Here is a 13,149-nt window from a genome sequence, read left to right on the forward strand (position 1 = left end):
CACCTCCCCTGGCACCCCCCCATCCATATCCCCCTCCCCCGCGGGGAAGCCCCCCCGCATCTCCCCACGCAAACCCGCACGGGGGACGGGGGACCTGCCCGCCGGGGGGTGGCCGGGCCGGGTCCCCCCCCCACACCTCCCCGCAGGCGACCGCTCCCCAGGTCCGGCTCCTGTCGGCGAAATGCCCTTTTAGCATCAGGCGTCAGGCCCGAGATTATCAGTGCCGTTTATTTGAAGCGGAAACGAATCGGAAATCCTTCTCTCAACTGCCTTTTTAGACACATAAATACACACGGGCGGGGGCAGGCAGCGCAGGGGACCGCCGGTGCCCGCTGTGATGCACACACACACGCTCACACACACGCTCACACTCACTCACACACACCGGGAAGGAGGGGCGGGAGGGGGCCCCCGCCTCACCGGAGGGACCTGGTTGCCCGCTGCCCACCGGGGAGACCCGGCGAGGAAGGGGTGAGAGTGTGTGTGCGAGTGTGTGTGTAAGTGTGAGTGTGTGTGCACGGAGGTGGGCAGGGAGCCTTGCGCCAGGGCTGGAGGTGACAATAGCCGCCCGCAGCGGCAGGGTGCGTTTTGCACCCCCCCCCCCCCCAAATACCCCCCCCCCCCCCCCGATAATATCGGCGATATTCAAATCGCTCAAAGCTGAACTCCACTTCCACCCGGGAAGGGGGGGGGCACCAGGGTCCCCAATCACCGGCTTATTAATAACCATTATAACGCGCCTCACTTCGGCACTGAGCAGGGGGAGCTGGCGGGGGGGTCCCGCATTGCTAATTACTGCCCCCCCCCCCCCCCCCCCCTTATTCCCCCAACACTTTGCTCCTGCAAATTGTCGCTTTTCGGGGCTGCGTGTCCTTTTCAATGTCAAAACAAGCGCCGGGGCCGCGGCCGCCCCGGGGCAGCACCGCGCCCCCCCCCCCCCCTCCGCGCCCAGCGCCGAGCACCGCGGACCCCCGCGCACACACAAGGACCCCCCACCCCTCCTCACACTCACACACACTCACGCACACACACAAAAATCCCCATAAGGTTACAACGTTGCTCTCTAGCTCCACTTAACCTGCAATTTACGAACCGGGGGGGGCGGGGGTCTCCCCCCGCCTCTCCTTTCCACACGCACACACATAGCTGCCACCTACCCCCGGCACCGTCGGGGAAACACATACAGCCTACCAAAGGGGTGGGGGGACATAAGGGAGGGGGGCAAATACATTACACAAACTCCGAAAAAAATTGCAACCCCTTCCCAGTAGCACGGTTTTACACCCGCACCCCCCCACCCCCAACCACACACATACACACCCCCCCCCCAGCCACAAAGCGTGGGGAGGGAAGGGGTCGGAGGGGGAGAGGAGGACTCGCATGCATTGCACAGCGGAGAAATATCCCCCCCCAATAAATAAAGCCCTTTCCGCGCCATTGCAAAGTCACAACACGAAAAAAAAAGGAGACGACATTAACTTTTGCATGCAGAGGGGAAAAAGGCGGGGGGGGGTGGGGGGAAGGGAAAAGAGTGAGGGGTAAGACCCTCCTGCAATCCGGATCATCCAGACAGACCTTTCCTCGATGGCTCAGGTTTTTTGTTGCCTTTTTTTTAATTTTCTTTTTTTTTTTTTTTTTTTTTTACTAACCCATATCCCCAAAACGGCAGCGGGGTCTTCTCAGCAGCTTCCTCCTCTTCTTCTTTCTTCCTCCTCCTCCTCCCTCGGATTTCCCCCCTTTCTTGTCTCTTCTCTTTTAGATCCCGGTTTCAATCCCTCGCCACAGCCCCCAAAGGTGCTTTTGCTTGTGTTGCGGCAAACCCATGGCGGTGTTCATCTGTCAGATTAGGGGAGCGCACGGCCGCGCAGCACACGCAGAGCGGAGAGGGAGGAGGGCGGGGGGAGGAGGGAAGGCACCCGGGGAGAGGGAGATGGACGGACAGACAGAAGGATAGATAGCTCGACAGATAAATGATAGACAGATAAATAGAGCAAGATAGAGCGAGAAAGGGGGGAAAATGGCGTCTTGGAAGCCGGAATCCCGGAGTAAATCAAATTAACACGCAACACCCAGAGCAGTCCCGGCTAATTTTAGCAGGATCTAAAATAAAATGGAAAGGAAAAGGGGGGTGGGAAGGAGGAGAAGGGGGTGTGTGAAAGAATGGGGTGAAGGAGGAAAAAAAAAAAGGAGAGAAAAAAAAAGAAGAAAAATCAATGCACTGGATAAAATCCTGGATTTGAAATCGATGGAGCTTGTCTCTGTCTCTCTGGCTCTCTCGCTTTTCCTTTTCTTTTCCTTTTTTTTTTTTTTTTTTGAGGGGTGCTTTTTTTTTCTTTCTGTTTGTTGTTGTTGGTTGTTTGGGGGCCTTTTGCAGGGGGGCGAAGTGGGGGGGAAGCGTTTTCGGTTTTGCTTTTCCCGGCGAGTAGTTATTTTTTTTTTAAGAAAAAAAAAAACACAAAAAAAAGCCCCAACGAAAAGAAAGAAAGAGCGAAAACCCCGCGACGAGAAAAAGGGCTGCTTTGGCGGCGAGGAAGCTGCTCCCTTTATCCCGGCTCTCTCGTCTCCGGAGCGGCCCCGCGCTGGTGCCGGAGCTCCGGCGGGCTGCGGGGCTGCGGCCGCCCGCTCCCCCCGCCGCGCCGGGGGAGGGCAGAGGGGAGGCGGGGGGAAAAACACCCCCTTTCCCTAACGGGCACGGGATCGATGCTCACACACACAGACACACACACACACACCCCAGCTGAGAGTACAGTCTCGGAAAAGGGGGGCGCCTGGGGGCTGCTTTTTTGCTCCCCGCTGGATTTTCCTTTCTCTGTCTTTTATTTTGTCTTTTGGTCTGGTTCCCCCCCCCCCCCCCCCCCCCCTCCCCTCTCTCCTCTCTCCCTCCCTGCAAGGGGCGGCGATTTGTTTAAGCAGATCTGGGGGCTGATGGCTCCGTCTCGCTCTTTCCTCTGTTTCTCTCGCTCGCTCCCGGAGTCCTGCAGCACTGGGGCGGGGGGAGGCGGGGGGGAGAATAGTAATGATCAAGCGCACACACACACACACTCGGTGTGGCTGCAGTGCTCAGCCCTGGGTTAATGTACTCAACAGTGCCACTACCTGACACAACAGAAGCAGTGATGGGGGCAGGGGAAAAAAGAAGGAAAAACCTTCTCTAAGGTGAGGCTCAGGCTAGTGGTTTTTATCCCACTCCAACCTCTCCCCCTCCCACGCCTCCCTCCCACATCCCCCCCCCCCCCATATCCTTTTCACAGCGCAGCCCCTGCGGGCTCATGACCTATGTGGGAGATTCTGGGGGTCCAGTGCCTGCTGTTCAGACCTGAGGTGAGGAATCCCTCTCTGGGGCTGCGGGAGACAAGCAAGGACTCCCAACGCCTATTTTAAGGATAAAAGCCTCTCCCCCCTTTTAGCACGAAGCAGTAACACTGCCCAAAATACAGCACAGATTCAGCTCTGGGTCAGTGGAGCTGTGCAAAATCCAAGTCCTTGGGCTTTCGCTTTCCCACCCTTGCTCTGCCAGCAGTCTGGATGACGCTGCTGTTTGGGTTGCCAGTTTGGCAAAACTTCACTCGCAGGAGTAAATTGTTGGCTTGCTTGGGTAATCACACAGGTGATGGGGAGGAATGACCAGAAAGGGAAGGTTTGTGGGATGGAGCTGTGGAAGTGTGAAGGTACAGGTGAAGGTAACATTGAGGGGAAGTAGGGAGTACCCCCCTGGGTACCTCTGCATGTTTGATCCCTTGTAGAGATTGTGCCATAGGGATCCCCATCCCAGAGCATTGCAAGAGGCTCAAAGTACACAGAGTTTCTCCCCTTTGCTCTGGGACAAATGGCACCTGCAGGCCATCACCCAAGGCCCACATCACCCAGCCACACATTGAACTGAATTCAATGTTCAACCAATGCAAGGACTACCTGGGTTGACCTCCACCAGCCATGGAGGCTCATTCATATGCCACGATCCCTCAAATGTGTAGCAACAGGTCTACAACACAGGTCCCAGTCTAGCACCATCTGGGTAGGAGACATTCGTGTGGCCCATGAGATGCCAGCATACCCATCATCAACCCTCATCAGCCTCAGCTACATGGGTGAGTGTGTGCCCTCAGCCCCCCTGTGCTTTCTCACTCGTTCTGGAAAAGCTCCTAGATAAAAATCACACCAAGTCATTATTTCCCTTTGTATCTCTCTGTATGACTGACCTCACCATGATGCCTACAAAATCCCAAACCCATGAGTTTGGGTAGAGGCAACAGGCTGTGTCTGTCCTTCTTCTCTCATGGTCCTTTCCTCCTGCCTCTTTCCACCAACAGGAGAAAACAAACAAACAAATCAATAAAATACACAAAAACCCGGTGACCAACAGATCAACCCCACCTCCATCCCAAACAAATACACAACTCAAAAACTTTTGAATCGAAAATGTCACACTGAAAATGTTGACATTTCTGACTGAAACCAAACAAGAATTGTCATTTTGAATCAGCGCTTTGACATGGAAGGGAGGTTTGTTTGTTTAAATTAAATCACCCAACTGCAGCTACATTTTGTCATTTTGTATCTGAATGAAACAAAAAGAAATAGTTTCAACATTTCTTAGCAGAGCTGCCAGTGAAATTTTCCTGTGAAGAATTTTGGTTTTGAAAACTTTTGAGAGGAAAACTCTGTGCATTGAAGAGCTCCATTGACCATCGTCTTCCTCCTTGGAATAAGCAGACACATGGTTATGAAAAAATTGGCTTGACAGGATTAACACAGAAAACCAAATTATAGACCAAAATAGTCAAAAAAAAAAAAAAGAAAAAAGAAAAAAATACTTTTGATTTTCCTTTGTTAGAAAATATTGGGGGTTTTATGTCTAACAAGTTTGGGATAAAAAATGTTTTGTGAACCTTTGCTCTTTTTATCTTGTATTTCTTTTCTTGTGGAGAGTGTACGTATACATATATAAATGTGTTTAAGCAGCCCCACTTAAATAATTTTGAACTGAGAAGTTCAGTTTGTGAAACAGTTGAGATAATGACTTATTTAATGCTCATTTACTTTGAGAACATGAAGGAGTCTAAAACAATAATAATAAAAAAGCCTCAAAACTCCTAAAGGAAGTTTTTGATTGACGCAAAGTTATTTTTAGGCTTGTCTTACGTATAACTCAAAAAAAAAGAATCACACTTGGTTACCTGTAGACATCAAACTCTGAAAAGTGCCGTCAGGATACATTTCATAACCAGAAAAAGACCCATTCCTTTGAGTGGTCACCTTGTAGGATCGCAGAATCAACCAGGTTGGAAGAGACCTCAGGGATCATCGAGTCCAACCGTTGCCCTGACACCACCCTGTCAACTAGACCATGGCACTAAGTGCCATGTCCAGTCTTTTCTTAAACACATCCAGAATGTGTGTGCATAAATCATTGTGGATCAGGGTTGACATCAAAGGTTTTCTTACCTATGGTTTTGTGTTCTAGATCCCGAACATTTTTCTTTTTTTAAAAAAATCAACTCCCTCTGACTCTGCTGTGTGTCAGGGAATCTGTACAATGTAAGCGGATAATCTGAAAAAGGAAATTTCCTTCTCTTTGTTCTTTTCACTTAAAAAATACCATGGCATTCATAAAGTTGGTTTGATTCCTGCAGTGGACCTGAGATGAGTTTCTTATTTGTGTCTAACAATCTGTACATAACCTTGACTGCATGAGACAGGCAGATGTTTTATAATGAAGGCCATGAGCCTGTTATTTTTATATAAACAGCATATTGAGTTAAATATGTATATAAGTCTTTCTGGGTTCAAGGTATGAATTAATGTTGTGCAGAGTTATTGGATGTTCTGTATGTTAATGTGTGAAAGAAAAAATGTATCGTGCAAGGGCCCCAGTAAAACACTGGTAACACTTTATGTGATTCAAAAATACAAACAAATCATTAAAAATCACCATTTATAATTGTTCTAATTGCTTAAATCAGACCTATTGCCTTATGTGTTTTAGCTTCTCAGCTGTCTAGCACAGTTCTGAGCTTTATATAGAAGATATGTATGCATGTATCTGTCTATCATCTACCTATTTATCTATATACACACACATAAACTCTTAGACATACAATAATTAGCAATTCATTGTATCCCACTACAACATAAGTGATGAGCGATTATATTCCAAGACAGTTGAAAACAGGGGGGAAAAGTAAATGCATTCCAATCCTCCCATTTTTTTCTTAAGAATTGGAAATCCAACTCTTTGAACAACTGGCCCCAAAATAGAAATAACAGTGATTTTAAAAGCGATCCTTTTATTTTGTAAATCCCTCAGACATGTGGTATCAAGTTTCAACATTGTTGTGTGAACAATGGCAGGCAAGGATCAAAATTCAGGGCCAAGGGCTTGGAAACCATGTGCAAAACTAATTTTAGAAGACATAAACCCCCTCTTCTGGTTGATTCTTCATGGGGTTAGGATATTTATAACCGCAGCATCCCCAAACCATTTCTCTCATCCATTATTTTGATAACTGAGTACTGTTATCCCTATCTCAGTATCTTCTCGATATTGACAAAGACTGTGCCACTCTCACTACTGTCCAAAAACAAAAGAAAAAGATTTTATCTCCAATTTCCCAACCAGGGCAATAGATAAAACCTTGGTAGCTTAGCAACATCACGATACAGTGTAAGAGATGACCGCATAGGAGGCTCAGGTTCAAGTCCAGACTTTCTTATCTATCAGATCTTTCCACAGCCTTCTCCCCCTATGGAGCCAGTGACTAAACATTTCTCTGCAATCAGGCAGCATAGAAAAGTTGTAGGGCTCAATGATGCAGCGCTTGCTGACACACCAGCAGAAGACCAGGACCTGCCCTTTGCTCAGGCTGCTCAGACATGCGAGTCCTTTTGAAAACCTTTGAATGTTTGCCTCCTGTAGCTCTTTCAACACCCATCAGTTTGTTACGGCTCTTGCAGTTGTGGTTATATTTCACAGTCTTTCGTGAGCAAACAAGTAACTCCGATCTCGTAAGCACACGAAATGCTTTCCCTCATAAATAACTTCAAAGAAATTAATTACTAATAAGCATCAAAACCTATCCTGGATTCTAATGTGCATCGTTGATCTATGATGTGTGGATTTCAATCACAGTTTTCATACTGATTACAATTTTGCATATATATATATATATAGCCTTGAATATATGTACTTATATATATTTAAAGCTTTATAAACTAATATAGAAGCAGTAACATGAGTAAGAAGAACAACACATTAGCAGAAATGTAGTATCAGTCAATGAAGCACAGGACCAGCAGGAGGTAATTTAAAGCTACATAATTTAGGAGAGGAAGTAAATGGAAAAACTGGATCTGCTTGGGAATTCCAGGTATAAAGAATTGTTTAATCTAGCTAGGAAAGTCATAAAAGGAATTGATAACTAGAAGTTGAATTCAGAGAAAAATCACCTTGCAATGAAGTCGTATGTGGTTCATAGTGATTAATCATTCCAGAAACTTAATAGGAGGATTGGTAAAAATCACCATCTCTTGACATTTTCAAGTTGGAGACTGGATGACTTCCTAGAAGATATGTTTTAGCCAAGCAAAAGTAATTGGGTTCAGGACAAGAGCAGACATGAAATGAGTTAAGAACTGCCTAACTGACAGATCTCTGAAAGTAATTGTCAATGCAGAATTATTGTTGAAGAGGAGTGTTACTAGACTTTTCCCTTATGCTATTCGTCAGTGATCTGGAAGTAAATATAAAGCTACTCCTGATGACATTTGTAGATGACATTATGGTTGGCGAAATAGCAAAGAATGAAAGTCCAGGGCAGCCTGACGTAACAAACTCCACCGCCTGGCTTGGGCAAACAAAATGCACTTTAATGCAATAAGATGCTTGTTTTACCTCTTGCAAGCACAGACAAAAACCCTGTAACGTGAGGGACTGCAGCCTGGACAGGCACTTCATTGTTGGCTTCAAGTTGGACCCTCAAATCCAAAAGCACTGATGTGATCCTTGGCGCTGCAGCCAGGTGACTTGTGGTGTATGGCACTAGTAAAGTTGAACCTGAGAGGCCGTTTATGGGTCTGACAGCCACGTTTTAAAACATATGGTGACGAAATTGGAGAGAGTATGGAAAAGAGCCACAAAAAATGATTGAGGGCTGGAGAAAATGATTTGCAGGGCAAGCGCTGAAGAATTATGTTTAGCTATCAGAAATAGATTTGATTCCAGGGGCAAAATGCTTTGTAGGCAAGGAAATTACATGGTACCAAGAGACCAGAGCTAGGTACCTAATTTCTCAAAGGACCAGGGCTTGGACCATTCCTCCCTTCAGCATTTCCTACATAACAGTTTAAGTGACCCCTACCCACTGTAAATCCAACTCATTTCTAATGCTGTCCACATATCGTAATGGAAAGACCTCACTTAAAGCTTTGGGGTTCACTTTGGGGCTAGGTTTTGTGTTACCCTGGTGCAATTCTGGATTTGGCCTCAGATTCCTTTCTGGAAACAAAGTTTAGCTGAATAAAATAAAACTATTCTTTAGCCTAAGACGAGCTGAAGCACTGATGACCCTGACAGGCTGGAGACAGACTAAATGGCCTTGATGGTCCTTTCTGGCTTGATAATCTTTGAAAATGAATTTGCAGAAGAATCATGTAAACGACTCTTGAACTTTGACTGAAAGCAACGTATACCCAGTGCAGTTCTCATGAAAAGTACTATATACGACCAAGCAAAATCTTACTACTCCTAGCTGAATATATCAGCCATCCAATGGCTGAAGAAACACCACCAAGGTGAGGGCAAATCATGTCTTTTCCTAAGAAATTTTTGAATCACTGAAACTGGAGGTTTTTGCTTTGAATGGGTTTGGCTCAGAAAATTTCTCCAACCCAGGAAGGACTTCTTGGCATAGAAAGGGACAGAGCCTTGCCTCCACGGTAAGATCCCACTGGTGATATGTGATATCATCGCTTCTATTTCCAACCTGTCCAAATCAGAGCAGATACCTGAACCTCATCTTCCAGACCAATGCTCCAAGTACGACACAGTTGACTGTTGGATGGCTCTGCCATTGTGTTTTATTGGGCTGCTCTGTTAGGCATGGATAACATTAATTGGATCAGAAACACTTGATTTGTCTTGTCCAAGTATGTTCTCAGTTCCATGGAGAGGGTAACAATTTTTATTTCCCTGGGAAAAAAAAACAGAATGGCCTTGGCTTTATTAAGATATGAAATGTACTTCCCCCTACTTCCCAAAACACCCCACACCAACAACCTTCAGAGAATACGAAAATGTCTTCCTCCTTTGCTCTCTATGATTTCATTGGGCCAGTCACACAGCAGGAAATACAGACCATGAGAGAAGGTCAGCAGTCAGAGGGTGCATTTCACAGGTGAGCTGACGTTGGCCTCAGAAATTATTTAGAGGAAAAAATTGAGCATGGCTACATGCTATTAGTAATGTGTAAAATCCTTCAGATGGCAATGGATAATATCCATACATATCCATCCATGGATAATATCGATATGGAGAATAGACATTGGACATTGGAAGGGGCTGCCCAGGGAAGTGGTGGAGTCACCATCTCTGGAGGTGTTTAAGAAAAGACTGGACATGGCACTTAGTGCCATGGTCTAGTTGACATGGTGGTGCCAGGGCAATGGTTGGACTCAATGATCCCAGAGGGCTCTTCCAACCTGATTGATTCTGTGATTCTGTGATTCTGTAATATCTGGTTCTCAGTATCTGTGTACCTTCTTTATGTAAAACGTAAATAGTCTTAGCTGTTCCTTTCCTCCCAGGGCTTTGCAAAACTTGACACATGGATGCTTTACATGCTTAAATTATTTATCATTGTTGTGGGACACCTGAAACTTTTGAAGATGGAAACACGAGGAACAAGGTGTATCTCATTTCATCATGAAGCTCTATCCAAACAACAGTTTGCAAACATACTTTGGGGTGTTTGGCATCATATGTGTGAATGAACCTCTGCCAGCCCATGCACAGTGAGAATGAGACCCCACAAGGCCAGAGTGCAATACTGAGCAAGAATCAGTGCTGGTATTAAGCTTCTGTCATCTGTATTCGGTCTCATCTAAGGGACAGCACCTTTCCCAGCCAGGCAGTTGATGGCATCAAGAAGCAGATTATATTTGTCAGTGCCAGGTCTACAGCAGAGCCTCAGAATACCTAATTCTGCCTTTTCTCCCTTTTCCCTGTTCATTATCATTCCCTGACACCCCTGCGGTGATAGCCAGGCTTGGCATCAGATGGTGCAGACATCCCCTGAGTCATGGGGAGCAGCATCAGGTGTCAGCCCCAGCGACCCTCGCTCCTCAGTCTGAGGGAAAAAACAGGCAAGAAACGCTAGGTCTGCAAAAAAAATCTGATTGATTCCCCGTGCTCCGGGGAAACGTGCGGCGCAACTTTTTAATTCACACCTCGGTCGTTTATTAATGTTTCCTTATTGCTGAATTTCTCTATCAGCGAGTTAAATTTGGAAAAAAAAAAATATCCAAACTACGTTTTTTTTTCGCACGGCTTTACAGCGCTCCTCTGCCTTTTGCACCGCAGCATCTTTTTCTCGCCCTTTTCTCCCCACCGACCTCCGTTAATTTTCGCCGCGCTCGGTGGTTTGGGTTGAACCGCCGTGAAGCGCTGCCCCCTGCCGGCCGGCCGGGCAGCGCGGGGGTGTCCGTGCGTCTGTCCGCGACCGCGCTTGGGTCGGGGGGAGGGTTAGAAGCGGGAAAAGATTTGCAGCTCGATATTTTGGAAAAAAAAAAGGAAAGTCAGAAAGAAATCATCAGCACCAAAAGCATCGCTCGCGTCTAGTATTTAATACAAAAATTCGGGTTTTTTTTCCCTTTTTCTTTAGTTATACTTTAAAATACTAACTGATCTTGGGTGCTAACTTGGCCCTTGATTATAGCAGGATCTGAGCAGCTTGTAGTCTCACAGAAAAACATTAATACTCACAATCTGCAGGACCTGAGGGGACTCGAGTGCTCCTATTTTACAGGCAAAGGGGTGAGGCATTAAAAAATGAAAATTATTTACATCGTGTTGCAATGGGAGCTTTGGGCAGGAGGGCTTGAATTCACGTTTCTCATGCCCTAGACTCTTCTCACCCAGCCCACAGATGAGTTTTCCTCGCTCCGAAGTTTACATCAGCTCCGTCCAGCTTCAGCTGCACGGAGTTTAGGTAGCAGGATACATTTTTAACTTTTTTCGCTTTGACAAAATTCTGCATCTCAAATAAATTATATAATATGGAGCAGAAAACTTCTAGTGAGAGCAAGCTAAAAATATAAGATTTTTTCTTTTTTTTTCTCTCCATCACAGCTCCTGTTCCCAAATTACACTTGCCTTGCTCAGAGTCTTAGAAAGCTGACACAGAACAAATTGTCCTATGTAAATTGCAAGTTTCCCTTCTGATTGACAGCAATCCACAAAGATGGACTAATTCCAGAGGAAGTCAAGCAAAGACTGTGTCATAACTATTAACCCAATTTTAAAGATGTTCCAAATTGCTTCTGAGTTGCCAGCATGTCCTTCATATAAGGGCTCGTGTAAATCCAAAATACGGGAGCCAGACAGAGTACACGTGAGCAGGATGTAGTGGCCTACAGGTGGCAGATGTGCAGTTTTGCTACCCTGGCTACTGCAGCCTGTGTTGGGCAGGGACAACCCCGTACTCTTCGCTCCCTCCTGGAGACTTTGATCTTGAAGACGTACAATGGGCAGTCAAGCATACAACCAGTTACATTCTTCCTGCCTGTTTTGGCTGCTGTTGTCCTTAAACCAAAACAAATCATTAAGGGAGCAAGGAACAACTGGTTTTTTTTGAAATTCATGTAAGGCAAAGGCAGAGGGAATATGGGCTGATGTAAAATTGGTATTGTCACACAGCTGATTTGATTATGCCACTCCTTACCACAGAGCCGTGACTGAGTTTATCGAGGTCTCCCTTTGCAAGTGATAATAAACCTAATAGCTGCCCACAGCTTAATATTTTTTCTTACACTACATATGTTCACTTTTGGTCCTTAGATTATTTTTTTCTCCAGTCTCCCATCTGTCCTTTTGCTTTTGAGGTACTTTAGTTACCATGGAAATGACAACATCATCTGGATGGGTGGAGCTTCGTGCAGTGTAAAGTTGGTTTCCTGTATAAAGTGGCTTGCAAGGTACGGGGATGGCTGACAAAAATACAGCATTTTTGTGACAGCTCTTCATGTTTTAGGTGTGCAACAGAGAGATACTTATGTGTGCTCGTGAGTGCGCAAGGCACGATGTGCCTGTTCCAGGAGGCGTCACGTGTTTTATTTTTGCTCTGCCAGATGAAATCTTTCACTTGAGTCTTTCATGCCTGCTTTCTTACGACCTTTAGTTGCGAGTTAGCTTTTATTTGAGAAGATCCTATTGTAAGACACTTCCTGAGTCCTATGATTGTCAGACGGGTCAGGCAAGGTGGAGAGCTCATTCCCTGGAGATGTGTGTCTTTTGTCATCATTGCCATGAAGAAGAATAGGAGGAGTTAATTTAGTGGGCGGTTGTCAGTTGGGCTTTGTTGTCTGGTTATGTGTGTGGCATTGCCTCCTTGGTCTCCAGGAGGTGTCCTGTGCTTTCAACAAGTCCACACAACAAATGATCCATGATCAATACAATCCAGAGATCACTTAAAACAATTGTACATCAACGTCACACTTTTCATCTCAACAAACCTGGCAAATCCAGGGCAGAGCCCTTGTTTATACCAAATCAGACCTCATTTCAGTAGTGACCCCATGGACCTTAGCACAGTCCCAGAAGCTATTATCCACTATTAGCCCCTGTAGCACCTGGCACTATTGATTACACAGCCTCGTGGAGATGAAGGTATTTTAGATGAATAATGATTTTTGGCAAAGTATATTAAGACAAGGGCCAGATACGTCAAAAAGATGAGAACTTGGCCCATGAAATTTAATATTAAGGCCTGTACAGTCTCCAAAATTCTTTTAGGCTAGTTCATATGTTCAGTGGATGTCTCTTAAAGAACCTGAACTGTTCTCTGCTTGTCTAATCAGGTATGTGAATGGGGCCAGGGGATACGTCACAGAAAAAATTTTAATGCAGTTCCCACGGAGACCAAAGGAACAGTAATG

At 45.9% G+C, this 13,149-nt stretch overlaps 1 protein-coding gene across 3 annotated transcripts in view; it reads right to left on the reverse strand.

Annotated features, from left to right (window-relative positions):
* The window catches only part of SETBP1 (SET binding protein 1), a 261,399-nt gene extending 259,324 nt beyond the window's left edge, over positions 1 to 2,075 (reverse strand). For all 3 annotated transcript variants that reach the window (XM_068422708.1, XM_068422707.1, XM_068422706.1), the window contains exon 1: positions 1,650 to 2,075. The gene's annotated coding sequence lies outside the window, so the exon portion shown is untranslated. The remainder of the gene's footprint in view (positions 1 to 1,649) is intronic.
* Between the last annotated feature and the right edge of the window lie 11,074 nt (positions 2,076 to 13,149).

This window comes from Nyctibius grandis, chromosome Z (assembly GCF_013368605.1).
Source record: "Nyctibius grandis isolate bNycGra1 chromosome Z, bNycGra1.pri, whole genome shotgun sequence".
NCBI classification, from domain to species: domain Eukaryota; kingdom Metazoa; phylum Chordata; class Aves; order Nyctibiiformes; family Nyctibiidae; genus Nyctibius; species Nyctibius grandis.